This window comes from Vicugna pacos, chromosome 3 (assembly GCF_048564905.1).
Source record: "Vicugna pacos chromosome 3, VicPac4, whole genome shotgun sequence".
Lineage (NCBI taxonomy): Eukaryota > Metazoa > Chordata > Mammalia > Artiodactyla > Camelidae > Vicugna > Vicugna pacos.
In genome coordinates, this window is record NC_132989.1 from 74,950,658 (window position 1) to 74,968,167 (window position 17,510).

General features: G+C 44.6%; 1 long non-coding RNA gene across 1 annotated transcript in view; it reads left to right on the plus strand.

Moving 5' to 3' along the window:
* LOC140695666 (uncharacterized) overlaps positions 1–17,304 on the plus strand; it is a 475,691-nt gene extending 458,387 nt beyond the window's left edge. Inside the window, exon 6 of the long non-coding RNA XR_012071416.1 lies at positions 17,165–17,304. This is a non-coding gene — a long non-coding RNA (uncharacterized lncRNA). The remainder of the gene's footprint in view (positions 1–17,164) is intronic.
* Positions 17,305–17,510: the final 206 nt, after the last annotated feature.

Consider the following 17,510-nt stretch of genomic DNA (forward strand, 5'->3'; position numbering starts at 1 on the left):
AATAAAGGTCACCAGTGAGCTGCTAGTTACCTGGTGTTACAGGCTTTCCCCAGTTTCCTTCCTCCCCAAATGTCTGGGGTACCAGAGAGCAATGGCCTTGGGTCCCCTAGTCTGTAGTTTCTAAGTGACTCCAAGAACCTCAGGGCTCTGCCCCATTCCTCTTCCACTTCCTTGCTGTGAGACTATAGTAAACTCTGAAAGTGTGTGTGTGTGTGTGTGTGTGTGTGTGTGTGTTGTGTGTGTGTGTCTGCTCAGTGTTCATATCTTGCTATTTTTACCAAATGCCCAAATCATATGTGCTGAGGCCACTTAAATTCCTGGAACACAAATATTTTTTAAGATATATGCTTGTCAAATATTTTGCTTTAGATCAAATTCATTGATATACCTTCATTAATAGCTCCAAAATTTGTATGCTATAAGATCTCCCTACGGTTGGGAAGGCATTCCCCCACCACGGCCACCCTCCCTGACAAAAATCCTTCATCCATGGTCTGGCTGCTAAAATTCCCATCTAAGCTCCTTCCTTTGGACTAAAGCACTATCTAGTATGTTAAAATAAATGAATAATCTGAAAACACGTAGCACTTAAGTTATCAATCATTTATAACATAGTGAAAATGAGTTTCGGATCTTTTCCATTAGGCAAGTTTTGAAGGAGAGAAATGGAAGGGACATACAGAAGGTCATTGAGTTCCTGGTTGAGGTGGGAAGGGGAGCTGAGAGGAGGGTGGAAGAGGGAGCTGTGGGGAAGGGATCCTGCTCTGCAAAGCTGACAGCTTTTAACAATGCCACTTTTCTTTCTTTCCTGTTCCTAAATGCTACTTATTTATTCTTTGGTAATTATCCATTACAGTAAGTAAATTTCTGGTTAAAAGTTTTCCTATGGTTTCCTTTAGGCTGTAATTATTTGAAAACTCTTGATTAAAAATAGTAACTTGAAATACAAACACTTAGCCCTGGCGATATAACCAACCACCCAAACAGACTTCCTTTTTTCTTTTCACATTTAAGTTATTTTCTATTCAAATACAGTACTACATTGTAAAGGAATGATGTGCCGGAAGGCATCATTTGGCTTAATGGGAGATGCTACTTTGGAAAAAACATTAGCTAAATTTGACAGCAGCATGATCGAGATGATTGACACTTGAGAGTGGGCATCCAAGTTCCTTTCATGAATTGTAGGGAATTTGGCTTCAATTGAACATTTACTTATCAGCGTTTGTGCTTCTGGTTTCCAGGCAATGTATAAATTACTGCTTGCTTGCATGTGGTACAGAGAATCAAGGCAAATTACATCTTTTAGGAGACAACACAGCCTCTACCTGATTTCTAAGATATAGTAATATGAGGCCGACTGGTGAGAGGATTCAAATAGAGCCATGACGACATGGCGGCTTGGTGCTAACTCAGGAAGACCCTGGAATTCTCCTGTTACACTGGGCTTTTTGCTTGGCTGGAGTGGTTAGAAGGAAATGGTCTTTCTGTTCCAAATCTTTATCTCCAGTGGCTTTGAGGTGGTTTGTGAAGTTATGTTGGATGCAAAGTGAGTCATCCCTCTCTGAGGAACAGCCACTTCTGGATAGAAAGTGGTAAAATGTGTCACTACGTCAAAGATAGCCTGGGAACAGAGAGAAACTCAGGACAGAACTCTCCAGATAGGGGCAGCTGGAACACAGTGGTGATCAGAAAGTGTCACTTGGGCTCTGCCTGGCAGGTGCACGTGGTGCCTGGTGGAAAGTGGACACCAGTCATGGGAACACGCAGTAGGAGTAATGGAAACACGTGACACTGATGCTTGTATCTTTCTGCTTCTTCAAGGGAAGTGCAACTTTCCCAAGGGGTCCTTCCTCATGGGAAGCTGGCTGGCTGTCCCGTGTCTTGCCACATGGAGAAGAGCAGTAGCTAGCAAGGGTGGTGGAGGGTGAGGCAGAGGAGACACTGGGAGAAGTTTCATCAGTAACTGCACTTGGAAGGGAAGGTTACTTGGTATATTTGATCAGACGGTAAGGGTGCCATTTTTTAATCCTTTAGCCCTTTCCCCCACTTATCAACCCCCTTTTTCTCCACCAAAATCATATGATTCAACCAGAATTTTGCTCAACAAGCATTTGAAGAGGCCAGAGGTAAAAAACTGGGGAATGGTCTGAGGGCCCCAGCCTCCAACACTGTCCCTTTCCTTCTGCAGTTTATAAAGCAGATACTCCCTGAAGGGGAATCAGACTTGTAGACATCACCAACACCTTTTCTGAACATGTTATTTGTACTATGTTTTTTCTGGTACTAGGCCACAGCAGTTGGTGGTGGCTGTGAGGTGGGGAAGAAGTGGAGCGTGAGGGTGGGTGCACTGTCACGGGTAGAGAGACGGCCCCTGCCCCAGTTGCTCTCTAGGCACCATGACAAGCTGTCCCTGGGTAGCTCTCTTTCCGTCATGACCCTCAGTACTATTCTGGACTTCCTGCATTGTTTTCTCTCTCTCTCCAGAAGAAGAAAAAAGAGACAGAGTTTGGGGGACGTGTGGAAGTGGGCTTTAATGGGAGGGAGACTCACAAAAGTTCAGTGAAGCATTTCAGTGCAGAGGAGAGAGGCTCAGGGTCAACATTAGGAGGGTCTTACTGCCCTCTGTCCCCGTGGCCCCATGAGCATGCTCTTGCTCAATGTGTTCCAGGCTCCAAGGCTTCTTCTTCCTTCCTCCCCTACGTCCTCCAGAGAGATCCCATTTGTGATAGCAAATTGGGACAATTTACCCTGTTCCCTAATTTTTGGAGCCTCAGTTACTGCTTGGAATGGGACAGCAGAAGTTCAATCTGCCCTTCTTACTGTTGGGGAATTAAAAGTCCAGCTACTAAGCAGAGATGTCTCCTCTTCAATGTGGATAGAAAGGTAACTGATTCCTTATTGAGTGTGCACAACAGAACATGCAGATAGGTAGTTCACAAGAGACTGCAGAGTCAGGATGAAATTGCACACCATTTCTACAGCAAAGCAGAAGAAATAACAATAGAACATTTCCTGTCTCCCCAAGAACAAACAGGTGCATCTTGAGATAGGCTCCCAGGTTAACTCCAGAGGTAGGTGGTTACATTTTGAGGGGTTATGAGACCCATGACCTTGAAGACATCTGTGCATTGTAAAACTGGAGACTGGGTTTATCTAGTCCCTCAAGAGACCCATCTACATCCCAAAAAGTTAGAGTAAGAACTCAGGTCCTTGATGTTTTCAAGGAGATCCTTACAGCTACCGATAGCAGAAGGGTTCTTACAAAGGGAACAAACCTCTAATGGACCCTCTCTCATAACTAAAGAGCATCCTGTTCCTTTTCAGGCCTCCATTCCTGAGGCTCATGCTGCTTTCATGGCTTTTCTCCTTTAGTATCAGCCTTTACCTGAGTGCTTCTGTGGTTAGGAGTCAGGCCACAGAGCAGTGTTTCCAAGTGACACTGCCCTCTGGCAGAATCAGCTCCTGTAGACATCAAGACACCCATTCCCTGAGTGCGAGGGGCAGAAAAGCAATCTAATTAAAGATCCCCAAACTAAACTATGACTGATAGCACCCTTTCAACCTGCCCTCTAGAGCTTTCAACATGAGGAGGTAGGGAAATCCTTTTATCTCTTGAATCATGTTAAATCAGCTCTAGGAACTTGGAGATTGAGAGGAAGAAGTATCCAAGGCTTCTTTGCTACTGCTAGCTTGAATTTAATTCCTAATAACTACTCAGTGCATCTCAAATTTTAGTTTGATGCCTGTGATGCTTCCATGTTTAATTCAGCTTTGAGGTGGATGTTTTATAAAGCACCCTAGCTGATTCTGATGCTAGTGGTACCCAGAAACAGACTTTCATTGTGCTGCTACCCAACAACTACACATGAGCCTATCTGCCCAGCGAAGGGCTCCTAGAAGGTAAAGTAATACATGCCAACAGCGACATTGGCCCTCCTAAATTGTGTATTTTGGAAACATTTACTGAAGTGTAGTTTGGGCTCTGGGAACCTAGTGCCAGGGACATTGATACATGTCAGAGGATACATACAGCACGCCAGAAAACTGGGTTAAACCAAGTTAAACAAGTATTTTTACTGTAGGACTTCTCAGATCCTTTGGCATGTCAATATACTATGATTCTCAAGGAGTAGTATATAACAAATACAAGGTTAACAAATAAATAAAATTTAAATGACCATAGAATCCTCTAAGTTTGGAGCACATGTTGGGAAACTGTGATCTAGGAGTCTTTAGGGATGCATCAGAGCCATTTTCTGTTTTATATAAATGGCTACTAAAATGCTTGATTTGGCTGTATAAAATAATACTAGATATGTAAATGTATGTGGGCAGCAACGTATATACACACCAAATAGTAAATATCACACATTGAATAATACACCATCTCATGTGTCATAACGAGTGTCAGTATACCGTTTCATTTAATCTTCATAATAATCCTGTGAGGAAGATACTATTATTTCTATCTGATAGTGAAGAAACTTGGATAAGGTCAAACTTAAGTAAAATTCCCTGTTCAGTCTAGAGGCACAGCTGACTGAGAATCCATGAGAACACAGTCTACAAAAAGGGCATCCTTACTACCCAAGACTTAAATCATCATCATCATCATCAACCAGGACTAAGTCTAGATCTGAAGGAAATAGCTGTGTGACCTTAGGCAGATTGCTCTATCTCTCTGTGCTTCCATTTCTTCATCCCTAAAACAAGGATACTGGAAGAACCTGCCTCTGAGGACTACTGTTAAGAATTAAACGCAACAGTGTGCACCAAATTCTTCCAGCGGAGTTTGGCATACAGGAAGTGCTCCACAAACAGGGCCACAGCTAGCACACAGGATGTCGTTTTGCTAGTGAGGGAAAAAGCTGTCCTTATTTGGGCAGACACACTGGAAAAGGCAGCCTTTCCTTTGGGCTGCCTCGGGCTGGTGCCTGGCCTCTTGGTAAGCAGGGTATCCCCCTCGGCTGGCCACCTTTCACCTAGTCACAGCCCGTAACACTGAAGGCGGCAGAGGCTGTGGCTAGATGTTAGCTGTAGTAATTCCACGTGAGGGTGGGAATGAGGCTGAACCAGGATTCTCCTGCTGCCATCCTTGCCGATGACTGGGAGGGGGCCCTTGTTAAGTGGCGTGGCCGCATCTCACTTCTCAGATGCACAGTGCTGCGTGTAGCAGATGCTCATCTTGATAAATTGCAGTGAGAACAAAGGCATAAGGACAGCTGATTTTCTTTTTCTGTGCTTGGTACCAGCTGATCATACTTCCTCTTTCTCGGAGAGCTTCTCTGACAGAGGCGACTTGCTCTTTCAAATTTGGTCATCGCCCTCTGGCTTTCCTGTGTGAGTCAGCCTGGCTGCCCTTGTGCCCCCGGCTCCCTCCCGCGTGTGTGTCTGCAGTCGCTGGGCCCCGACCTCCCTAGGTAATCCCCCTCTGCCTGGGAGGAGCGTCCCCGCCCACGCTGCTGCCTAGGGACGTGCGCCGGGACGGGACGTGAGTCACGGCACCGGCCTCCGCAGCTGCAACTATTATTGGAATGCCTGGGCACGCAGCGCACGCTCGCTGCCGGGATTTCACAGTCCTGTGCTCGGAGACCTGCAAATCCCACCGCGCTGCCGGAGGTTCCACCTGGGTGATCACAAGGTGCTTTGTACTAAAGTCGGAAAGTTTCTCAGAAAGGTCTCTTTAGGCCAGGCATTCTGGCATTACGCATTCTCTCAACACCAACTGCGTGTCTCCAGCGTGTGCCCAGCAATGTGCCTGCCGTTATGGGTGGCTCAAAAGAAATCGTTCTAGAGTTCCACCTTAAATTTAGAGGAGGACACAGCAAAATGAAAAGCGAGAATGAATGTTGTATATCAGAGAGGCGGGAGGACAGATCTCTTTGGGCAAAGGCACATGGGAGAGATCAACCTGGGAGGAGAGAGGGAAAGAGGAGGAGACTGAGAAAAGGAATGTGTTTGAAGGACCCCAGTGATATGAGAAGTCTGGATAAAGATGTGGAGGGCAGAATGAGTTGGTCTTATTTATATGAAACTAAGTATTGTGCTAAACTGGAATTCTGAAGTTCTTTCTCTGTGCCAGGGTGACTGATAACCTGTATTGTCAGAGCCTTTACTGTTCTGAGTAGCGAACTTGCCATTTACACAATTCCTGTCTCCCTTTCAATAGATGAGGTGCAGAAAAGTAAAGTCCTGAGTTCAAGGTCATGTACCCAAGCAGGCTGCCTTTTAAGCATTGTGACTCAGGGTAAGAATAGATATTTTTTCCAGGGTAAGAAGAGATATTTTTCCCAGGTGGATATTTGCAGGCAGGGGAAATAGGTTTAGTTCATTGATTTGTCTATGCAATCTGGTGTGGAGCCCACCTCTTACAGGCTAGATCTTGATTTATGCCTAGCTGGCAGGGAGCTCAGGGAAGTTCTGGTGCTCGTTACAGGCTGGATAGTGCTGGAGACCAGGCATGGGTCCTGAGCTCGGGACTCCCAATTCCATGTTGGTCTGGCACTGGCTGAGGTACCAAGGGAGGGGGAGAGAGCAAGCAAGCGAGCAAGTGTGAGCGAGAGCAGTTACCTTCCTCGCTGTCCCTATTTGACAAAAACATGAGAACATGAGCGTGATAGAAAAAGAAAAAGAAAAAGAAAAAAAAACCCACAAACCTTTGGCTACAGCATTTTTGGATCCTAAGTAATAAAACCAAAAAGGAAAAAAGCAGCTCCTGGGGCAACATGGAGGAGGATCCTGAAAGAGGTTGCAGGTGGGCTGTGTCAGAGGTGCTTCAGCAGTGGGTGTGCAGAAAGAGAACGAGGGCTGAGAAATTCCTCTTCAAGTTGCAAACACAGACAGCATCCCAGGATGCCTAGGAGCTGCCTCTATCACTTCTTTCCCCCAGGGACAAAGGACAGGGAAGAGAGCCTGTGACTCACTTCACCTGACAAGATGGTGCTGGTTCAGGCACTTCCATAAGTAAAAAGCAATGGGTCTTACCCTCTGCCTAGGGGCCAGTCTCATCCTGAGGCTTTCTTCTTCCCAAGAGTAGCCACCTTATAAAGGGAAGAGAAAAGCTAGCCTTTTGTCTGTGGCTTGAATGCAGCTGTTCAAATTAACATGGAGAAGGAGGCGTAAGTGTCCACCTCAGACTGGGCCAGTGTGGAGCTTGGGATTGGCAGAGAAGAAGTGGAGGTTTGGGACATCTTTTTATTCCTTGATCTGAAAGAGAAAAGTTACACTTCTTCAGTTAAGACAAGCTGAAGGAGACTGGAAGGTTCCCTGAGGGACAGCTACTCATAAACTGGGTCATTGAGTTCTCTCCCCACCTCCTCTCATCCTCTCAGAGACGTCTGGGGATGCACATCTCAGCATCCTCCTCACCCCAAGTCCAGCAAGTCCTGGTCCCAAGAATGAAAGATGCCCATTTGAAGTTAGGATAATCGCATTGGACGCTTATAGAACACATGGTAAGGACTTTACTGGAATCTTTTCCTTATAATTCTCTCAGCCCCTGTGAGAGACATCCTGTCACCATCCTCATTTTTTCAGATGAGAAAACTGAGGCACAATAAAGCCTCTGAAATCTGATTTAAAAGCTGCTACTTTTAGTACACCTGAAACTAACATGATATTGTACATCATCTAGAGTTCAATTTTTTAAAAATAATAATAAAATAAAATAAATATAAGCTGCTACTTTAATAGGCCTCTAATGGACAGGCATCGTTCAGTGATTACAGTAAATGATTTTTAACCAAAATAAAGCAATTCACTTGATGATAATATCCAAACAAGCAGCTGTTGGGTTGAAGACTAGAAGAAATGGTAAGTTTCCCATGAGTGTGTGTGTGTTTGTGTGATGATAAAGAGAGGCAACAGCCCAAAGGAAGTATTCATTTTCTAAGGCATTTGGTTGAACTCTTTTGTGGCGCAGAAATGTTGCATTAGAACTACTTAACTGGGGAAAAGGGCATTTAAAACCACCAGTAACACTAAAAGAACTCAAAACCACCACACTGTTTTTGCCAAAGTAATATCACCAGATAACTATGCTAAAAAATGAACCATGTAGCCAAAGGTCAGGACACCCTGGGAACGGAGCCTCCTGTTCGCGTGTCCCCTCTTTGTTCTGCTGCTCAGGTTCTGTGTCTCCGAATTACAAGGACAGTTTTGCTCACGTACACTTGGGGACTTGAGACTTTTCAGTGTGCGTTCCAGGCTTTTCAATGTGACCTCCCTGAAAACCCTTCCCAACAATCCCTCCAAAATACAGGACCAGAAACTGCTCCTGCCATGTCAGTTCAAAGTTCACATCAGGACAGAGGTCTTCAGAGAATGAAATGGTATGCTTTGGGCATAAACAACCATTGTAAAGGAGATGATTTGGGAAATTTAGAAAAAGAAGGATCTGCAATTATTCAATCCAACGTCGACTGACAAACTTTCCAGTTCATCTTGTTTAAATCATGACCATCAGAAGCCTATTGTTTAGTATTTTTCAAAAAAAAAATTCACATTCTTGAGGTTTTTTGTTTTTTTGATTTGTTTTTGTTTTTAGATCTACTTCATACTCTGAATACTCATAGACTTTTTCAGGACCTCAGCAAAACAGAAATGTGAAAAAATAAAGTCCAAACCAACCCCAAATAAAATTGATCAGCAACATTTTCAACTGAACCTTAAAACCAATCAAAATGAGTTTCTCCCCATAAAACCACCAGGGAATTGTACAGAATCAGAACTGAAAGTATACCTTTTCTTAAACCATTGAATTAGACAAAATGGGAACATCAATATATTTTCCAAATTTGTATTCCAATTAGTTCAACTTTCTTAGTTTCTCCCCATTTCCCATTAAACATGAAAAAGTCCCACTGGTTGGTATCAAGAATTTCAACACTTCCGGATCTACTAAAGGACGTGGTCAAAGCAAGGAAGATGACCGTTAAGACCATACTACTAGAGAGGGTGTCCCACCCACTGTCATAACTCGTGAATGTTCCACCTTTGTCATCTTGGGCAATAGAAAGGTTACCCTTGGGTTGGACTCTGCCCACACACTTCTAAGCAGTCACACATGACAAAAGAAGCTACAGCCTTTGTGATCATGGGTTTCCAAGCAAACCCTGGAAGGAGAAGCAGCTTTTGAGCAAAGCAAGGCATGAGTTGAGGAGTTTTAATCCTGAGCTGACCTCTCCCCTCTTCTTTTATTTTCCCACTCTTTCAATCCAGGAACAGGTGAGCATGGAAGGTAAAGCCACTTCTTCTAGAAAGATGATCCGTATATTAAACAGTGCAGGGAAGGGAGGTTAAGAATCAGAAGACTTGGTTTCCAGTCTTCATTTGGTCTTTAAATAGCATTTAAAGTTTAAGCAACTCAATTGTCTCAGAGTCAGTATTCCCATCTGTAGAATGGGATGATAGTACCTACCTGCTGTATACAGAGCTGTGAGGAACAAAATGAGAGATGGCGTGATGCCATTTTATGTATCACATTGGTTCTTTCAAAACCTGGTTGGTGTCTCTTTCCCTTTCTCTGTCTTCTTTAAGATGCAACTTCAACTGCAATTCATCTCTGCCATCACTAAAGTTCCAAATGGAGATTACTTAAACATAGCAATCACCTCTCTAAATCAGGAGCCATCTCCTTCTGGGCACATGTGACCATATTGAATTTTATTTTCTATTTCATGAATGTATTTTTCATTGTTACATAAAATGAACTTACTCTTTTCTCTCATTTCTTCCATTAAGCCTTTAAACTCTAAACAAATTGTAATGCATCTATTTAGGAGTTAGATATGGCTGTGCCATGGTGGGAATATTAATAGAAAGTCCATATGTTTCAAGTCCTTCCGTAAAACATGAAGGAAAGTGCTCTTAGCATTCTACGTAAAACTGTACTGTTAAATATACGTGTGCAGTCATTTAAAAAAAAAAAAAAAAAAAGAAGGACATGGAGAGGAACAGCAGACCTTTCTTGCAGAGAGGGCTTTTAAACCAAGCATCACCCGCTGTCCCAGTCAGAGAAAGTGCTAACTAGATACAGAAACTGGAAAGACAAGTGGGGTGGGGGAGCAGCTAAGGCTTTAAGCAGGCAGTTCCATCCCTTTGGAAAGGTGAACAGCCGTTTTCAGGATTTCAGGGGGCGGGATGGAGAAGTGGGAAACCTTCTGAGTCAGATCTTTATTGTGTGGCTTCACAGGGTAGCATGTGTGCATTCCAAATCCTGGAATGAGATCCCAAGGTGAAAAAAAATCTCTCTGGGGATTTTCCATTCTTGTGGGTTTCCCAGGCCTCCGCTGGTCTCCAGAGTTCCTGACAGTTGGAGGTCAGAGGATCAGAGGAAGGCAGAGCAGCAAGGGGCTTTGAAGATCCTCCGGTCCAACCTTTTCATTTTTTTCATTTCACACATGAGGCCCAGAGACTAGGGAGCAGGGCCCCCCTTAGAGTGCACAGACTTTGAAAAAGCTAAAAGAAATGTCTTCCCTGTAACCGACTGATCGCCAGGCTTGAAGCCTGCTTAGCAATACTGTGAATTTTTTTCCTCAAGTCTCAATAAGGGTGACTCTCCAGTGCTGAATGGCAGAACCCCAGAGGCATCCCTCCCCTGCCTGCTGGAAGGGAGCACAAGGTGAGCTGTCAGCACCTTCGGCGGGATCTGGGCTGTTGCTTCCTGGCCATGGTGCAGCCCGGGATTTGTTTGTATAAAGGACCAGAGATTGATGGGTCAGACAGCTCTCTAGCTTTTGCATGTTGGGGAGAAAAATGTCTTGGTAAACACAATAGGAACAGCAGCCTGAATTGAAAGGAGCACACGGCATCCACGGAGCCCACGTTCCCTTCCACCCCCAACCCTGCCCGCCCAACACACACACCCCTGCACATATTTCTTGCTTCTCAGCTCTTGCCTGACATGCTGCCTCCAGTGCTTATTTTGAAATACCAACTGAGAAGGTTCCACAGGCCTCTGTCCTGTAGTCAAGCTCCCTAGTCTCCCTTTGGAAGCTGAGGGCAGCCGGCCAGCCCCTGTTAAATTAGACAAGCCTAGAAAGAGGAGTTCCCCCCACCTCACCCCGAGCCTTGACTCAGCCCCCTGAGCCGTGCTGTGCGTTACATCTGGCAGCCAGAAGCGCTAGAACAGCCCCCTCTCCGGAGGCCCTGGGCCGCCCACAGGTTGTCTAGAGTTCCTGCCCCTTATCAGCCTCTCCCTGGCTTCTGCCTAAGCTATCAGAGCCTTCAGCAGCCTGGACACCAGGGCTGCACACAGCAGCTTCATGTTTGATTAAAAAGGAAGCCTGCCTCCTTCTCCTTCTTGTCTAGGCCTGTTTGGAGATAATCCTGGCCGAGGTATGCCCTGCAGATCACTTAAAATCCTTCCACCTTGCTCACTGCCTCCTCTTCTGTTTCAACACCCCACACCCTTTAATTTTTTCTAAAGATTAGAAGGAAATTAATTTGTCCTCAAAACTAAAAGGCTAGAGCACCCATCACTATGATGTCCAACTTTTTTTTTTCTGCTTCACCTTCTGATGTTTTGTGTGATAATTAGAGTCTTACTTTTGTATTATAAAATGCACCTAGTTGTGTGACTCTGAATTTCTTGGTAAGTACTTGCAAATCAAGTTGTACGTTTCCACTTGCCAACTGAAAGAGGCAATATGTACTTGGATAGTTAGGTGTAAGGGGCCAGCCTTTAGTATAATGAACATTTATGAAGCACCTACTGTTTGCCTATCCCCTGTGCTAGAACTCTGGAGACACAGAGATGACAAGGCACACACCTGCCTCCTGTAAGATTATTCTCAGTCTTCTTCTCTATGAGAGAACATAATTCTAATCAGTGCTTAATTCTCAAATGATTTTTTTTCCAGAGGGGTGAGGGTGCCTGAGTACCTGTATATATTTATACAAATATCGGGGATCTAAAGTTGCAGATGACAACATTTAGAAAAGAGCAAATCTGCTTTACCCAGCTAGAAGCCTTAAGCGTGCATAACGCTTGAGTGCATGTTATATGTATTTCTTAGCTATCCTCTGTGAAATGTGGAACAATACTGCGCTCTGTTAGATATTTGATAAATACAGGAAGAGGATAAAAAGGAGGGAGCAAAATCTCAGTGTCCCCTTGTGGATAGTAGAAGGGGCTTGCAAGGATAGTGAGCTAATGAGAAAACCCGAGAAGACAATGATGAGACCAAGACAGAAGGTTAGATCAGTGATCTTCAGAGTGGAGTGCAAAAAAAATACGATCTTCTGTTTATATTTAAGCTTATTAAAAATTTAAAAAGACTAATATTAAACTTTACTAATATTTAACAAAGGGTTGGCTGTAGTGTATGTATACTATATATGCTACTATACACATATACAGTATACACATATATACACAATATATGTATATAGAGTTGACTCTGGAACAACACAGGTTTGAACGGTGTGGGTCCACTTATACAAGGATTTCTTTCAGTAAGTACTACAGTATTACATGATCCAGGCCAGTGTAAAGGTGTACACGGATTTTCGACTAGACTATGGGTCAGCACCCCTAACCCCTGTGTTGTTCAAGGGCGTTATACATACATATTCAGTCGTCCCCTGGTACCCATGGGGCATTAGTTCTGGGACCCCCAAGGTTACCAATATCAGTGGATGCTCAAGTCTCTTATATAAAATGGCATAGGACAGTTGGCCCTTTGTCTGTAGATACAGGTATGAAATGCCTCCTCAAACTTTTATTATTGATAGGCTACATAAGCAAAACACGTGAGGAGACCACTGATGGATAAGAAGCAATAAAGATAAAAGTTAAGATCCACAGCTGCATGCTCCAAATTGTGAAGTGAGGACAGAATAAGAGAATAAGTACCAAAGTTAGCATCCTGGAGAATAGAACCCAATGAGTATACAAGGACGGCCACTGATTAATTCCTTCCCTCTCTGTACGCACAGACTTTCTCCCCTTCAAGAGGCGGACCCCACTTCTCCTCTGTTTGAATCAGGACTTGTAACCCTCCTTGACTCATAGAATATGGCAGAAGTGACGTTCTGGGACTTGTTCCCCTAGGCTGTTAAAGGTCTGGTAGCTTCCACCTCCTCCCCCTGGAAAGCCAGAAGCTGACCCCCTGAGTGAGACTGAGCCGTGGGGAAGCCTAAGTTAGCCACGGGAGAGGCACCAAGGCACCAGATATGCATGTGAAGTCCTCTTGGATCTTCTAGCCCGGCCAGCTGCCAACTGAATGTAGCTGAGTGAGTGACCAAGCTGACACCACAGGGAGCAGAAAAGCCCCATAGAATCCTGCCTGAATCCCAAACCCCCAGAACTCAAAAAAAAAAAAAAGGGGGGGGGGAATTATTTTTTTAAGGCACCAGGTTTTGGAGTGTAGTTTGTTGCACAACAATACATAATAAAATAGTCATACGTTATGGTTCAGGAATTGACCCTAGAAACAAACATATTTACCAAATTTCCTCTGTTTACTTGTTGCCATCTTAGACAGGAAAACAAAATCATGGTGACCAAGAGTATGTCGTCAGTGAAATCCTAGGGCTAGGATGAGCCCAGAAGACAAAGGGACAGTCTTAGCAAATTTACAAAGTATTGTTTTAAAAGAAAAAGTCGCAGATGGATACAAAACACTTAGGGATTTTGGTATTTTGCAATAACCAGGAATCTCGGCACTGGTGATTATTTTGCCTTTTCCTTTGTCAAAAGTTTTCTCCCTTCAATCCTTTGGGGAACGTTTCTTTCTTTAGCTCTACAGGCCAGCTTGTCTGTTCTGCAATTCTTTCTGTTAGGGCTGGAGGTCTGGGAACTACATTTCCCAGCATCCCTTGCCAGCAGATTTTTGCATCATATTATGACAACAAAGTTGAAAGAGAGGTAGAAGCCGTGTGATTGCTCCCCTGTCAGTTTGTATTAGATCCCAGATGTTTCCCTTTGAATCATCCACCTCAGTCAGTGCTGGAAGCAGATGAGACCACCAGCAGTTTCCTGTAGCCTCTGAAGCTTCCTGACTCTGAAAAACTAGCAGCAAATTGGAAAGCTCATTGCTTTCTCTGACCTACCCTCCTCTACCTACCCTACACCTACCCTGAAAGGTGTAGTTGGGGTTCCAGGGACAGGGGAAATTAGCATTTTTCCTTTCAATTAATCAAAGAATGTTTTGTAGGTAGGGTCACAGTCACCAGATTTAGCAAACAACAAGAGGTCACCTAGTTAAATTAGAATTGTGGATTAAGAGTGTAGTAGGCAGAATCATGTCCCACAAAAGAGGTTCCTCTCCTAATCCCTGGAACCTGTGGGTGTGCGACCTTACATGGCAAAAGAGCTTTCACGTGTGAGGAAGCAAATGGGCCTGGAAGTGGGGAGAATCTCTGGGATCATGCAGCTGGGCCCAGTCTCATCAAGTGAGCCCTTAAGAGTAGAGAACCCTTGCCATCTGCAATCAGGGGGAGGTGTGATTAAGGAAGAAGGGTCAAAGAGCCACAACACTGCAGCCTTTCAAGATGGAGGAGGAAGGTTGCGCTAAGGAATGTGTGCAGCTTCAGGCGCTGGGAAAGGTAAAAAAAACAATTGTCCCCTAGAGCCTCCAGCAGGAATGTAGCCCCACTGACACCTTGATTTTAGCCCAGTGAGAATCATGTCAGACTTCTGAACTCCATAGCAGTAAGATAATACATTTGTGTTATTTAATCCACCAAGTTTGTGATCATTTGCTAGCAGCAGTGATAGAAAATTAGCACACCAGAAACTGACACAACATTGGCAACTGACTATACTTCAATTAAAAAAAAATACAACTAATAAAGCAGATAGATTTTGGGTATAATTATGGCCATGTAATATTTAGAACACACAAATTTAAAACTATTTCTATTTTGAAATTAAAATTTAATTGTGGGTCCTGTATTTCACCCATCAACTCTATTTATAAGCAAGTAGGATTCCAAAGCTCTTGTACATCTTTGCCTAGAAACCTAGGCCACTTACGATGTGCCAGACATCTAAAATAGGCAATTTATCTCTTCTGTTTCATTAGATCCTCACAGCTCTCTGGGGTAAGTATGATCGATGGCTATTTTCCAAACGAGGTAGCTGAGTCTGTGCAAAATCCAACAATTTGTTTAATGCAAATTTTTGGCGGTGGAGGAACTGGGAGTGGGTCAGGTCGGTCTGACTCCAAAGCCCATTATGCTGAGTTATCTCTGTCTCGTTGGCTAGGTTATTCCTCCACTTGTCAGCTTGCTTTCATCACTGGAGCCCCCAAAGCTAACCCCTCCTGCTGCTTCCACATCCTCTCCACCCACTGCCTCCTGTAATCTGATTCTGCCCAGTAATCTGATTTCTGACTCCCCTCCCCACCTCTTCTGTACCATCAAAACTACTTTCTCAAAGGTCACTGGTGGCCTCTAATCTGCCATCACTTCTTAGTCACCCTCCTCTGTGCCCTCCCAGCAGTTTCCCCCTCCCTTCCAAGCATGCCCCCCCCCCCCGGCATCTCCACACGCAGAGTGCTTTGATGTTGTCCTGCTGAATCTCCTCCTGCCGCTCTGATGACTTCTTTATGTGACGGTTAATTTTGTGTGTCGACTAAGAGATGCCCAGATAGCTAGTAAAACGTTATTTCTAGGGTGTCTGTGAGGATGTTTCTAGAAGAAATTAGCATAGACAGAGTGAGGAAGACGGCCCTCACCAATGCAGGTGGGAGTCATCCAACCTGCTGAGGCCCTAAGTAGGAAAAAAAAAAAAAAAAAGTAGAGGAAGGGCGAATTTGCTCTCGGCTTGAGCCAAGATATCCATCTTCTTCTATTCTCAGACCTTGGTGCTCCTGGTTCTTGGGCCTTCAGACTCAGACTGGGACTTAAATCATTGGTTCCTCTGGTTCTCAGGCTTTTGGGCTTGGCCTGGAACCATACCACAGGCTTTCCTGGGCCTCCAGCTTGTGGACAGAACACAAGGGACTGTGTTCTGTCATCTTAGCATCCATAATAATGTAGGCCAACCCTTTAATTATCTCTTAAGTGTGTGTGTATATATAATGTGTATATATATATGTATGTCTGTGGGACAGCCCTGGTTCTTGTCTCTCTGTCTCTCTTCTTTTAAATTTCATTTCAAAACTCTCCTGGAAATCTCACCGTCATAGCTTGAGCTCTCATCTTTGCTGAAGATTCCCAAATCTTATCTCCAGCCCTGCCTTCTCCCCAGCTCTCATCTCACATCTACAAGTACCTGCTGGGCAATCCCATCTTGATGCTTAAAAGCAGGCCTACCCCACCCTCCATGTGTCTCACCCGCCCACCTTCTGCAGTGTGTGGAAGGCCCAGGCGCTCCCTACACACAGGTGCCAGATGTCATCCCTTTATGACTCTGGCCTCTCTCCCTGACCAAAATCGCTGAGGAGTCACTAGGCCACAGAAATTCTGTTCTTCAGAATATCTTTTGCATTCCTTTCTTCCTGTGTAGCATGGTTCCCTCCCCCAGGTCTTAGCTGCTGCCTCCTCCTGCCTCAGAGGCCCTGAACCTAGCAGCACACCTGGAAATACTGCAGGTGCCTAGACCCCACCCTCCCAAAGATTCAGTTGCTTTAGGATAGGGCCCAGGTAGCAAATGCTTGTAAATCTTCTCCAGGTGTATTGGGTTTCTATGGCTGCTACCAAATGACCACAAACATGGTGGCTTAAAAGAACACAAATTGATTCTTACACTTCCAGAGATGCCAGGACTCTGCTGTGAGTGTCCCTGAGCCAAAATGAAGGCGCTGCTCCCTCTGGAAGCCCTAGGGGAGAATCTCCTGCCTTGCCTTTTCCAGCTTCTAGAAGCTCTATCTTTCCTTCATTCGTGGCCACATCATGTGGCCTTTTCTCTGCCTGTTTCTGTTAGCACGTTGCCTCCTTCTCTTCCATAAGTCAAATTTTCCTCTGTTTGCATGCTAACAAGTATACTTGGGATTACATTTAGGGTCCACCTAAATAATCTAGGGGAATCTCTGCATCTCAGGATCCTAAAGCACATCAGTAAAGTATTTTTTGCCATAGAAGGTACCACTCACAGGTTTCCAGGATTAAGCCCTGAATATCCTTGGGGGCCGTCAGTAAGGCTATCCTACCAGGTGAGGTTAATTTGCCATCAAGTTTGAGAACCACTCATAACTCAGCAACTTTGTTCCAGGCTCACCATATTCCTGACGCATCTGTTATAACATGGCCCCTGATGAAGTGCCATCAGAGTTCACCGCTGCTTTGAGAAGACGTTCCCTACTCCTTAATGGAGAAGAACCCCGTCCACGCCGACCCGAAGACTCCTTACCTAACAAGGTATGTTCTCCCTCTGTCCTACAGGAACATTTTGCTTCAGGTAAGCTGACTTTCCCAGACTGTGCCTGGCATTCTGACGGGCTTATTTTGTTGGTGCTGTTTCACTGATATGTAAGGCTCTCCTCGCCGTCCTGTGCTTGCTCAGATCTTACCCATGTGCCAAGCTGTATCCTTTCCCTCAGGCAGCCGTAAGAAAGCAC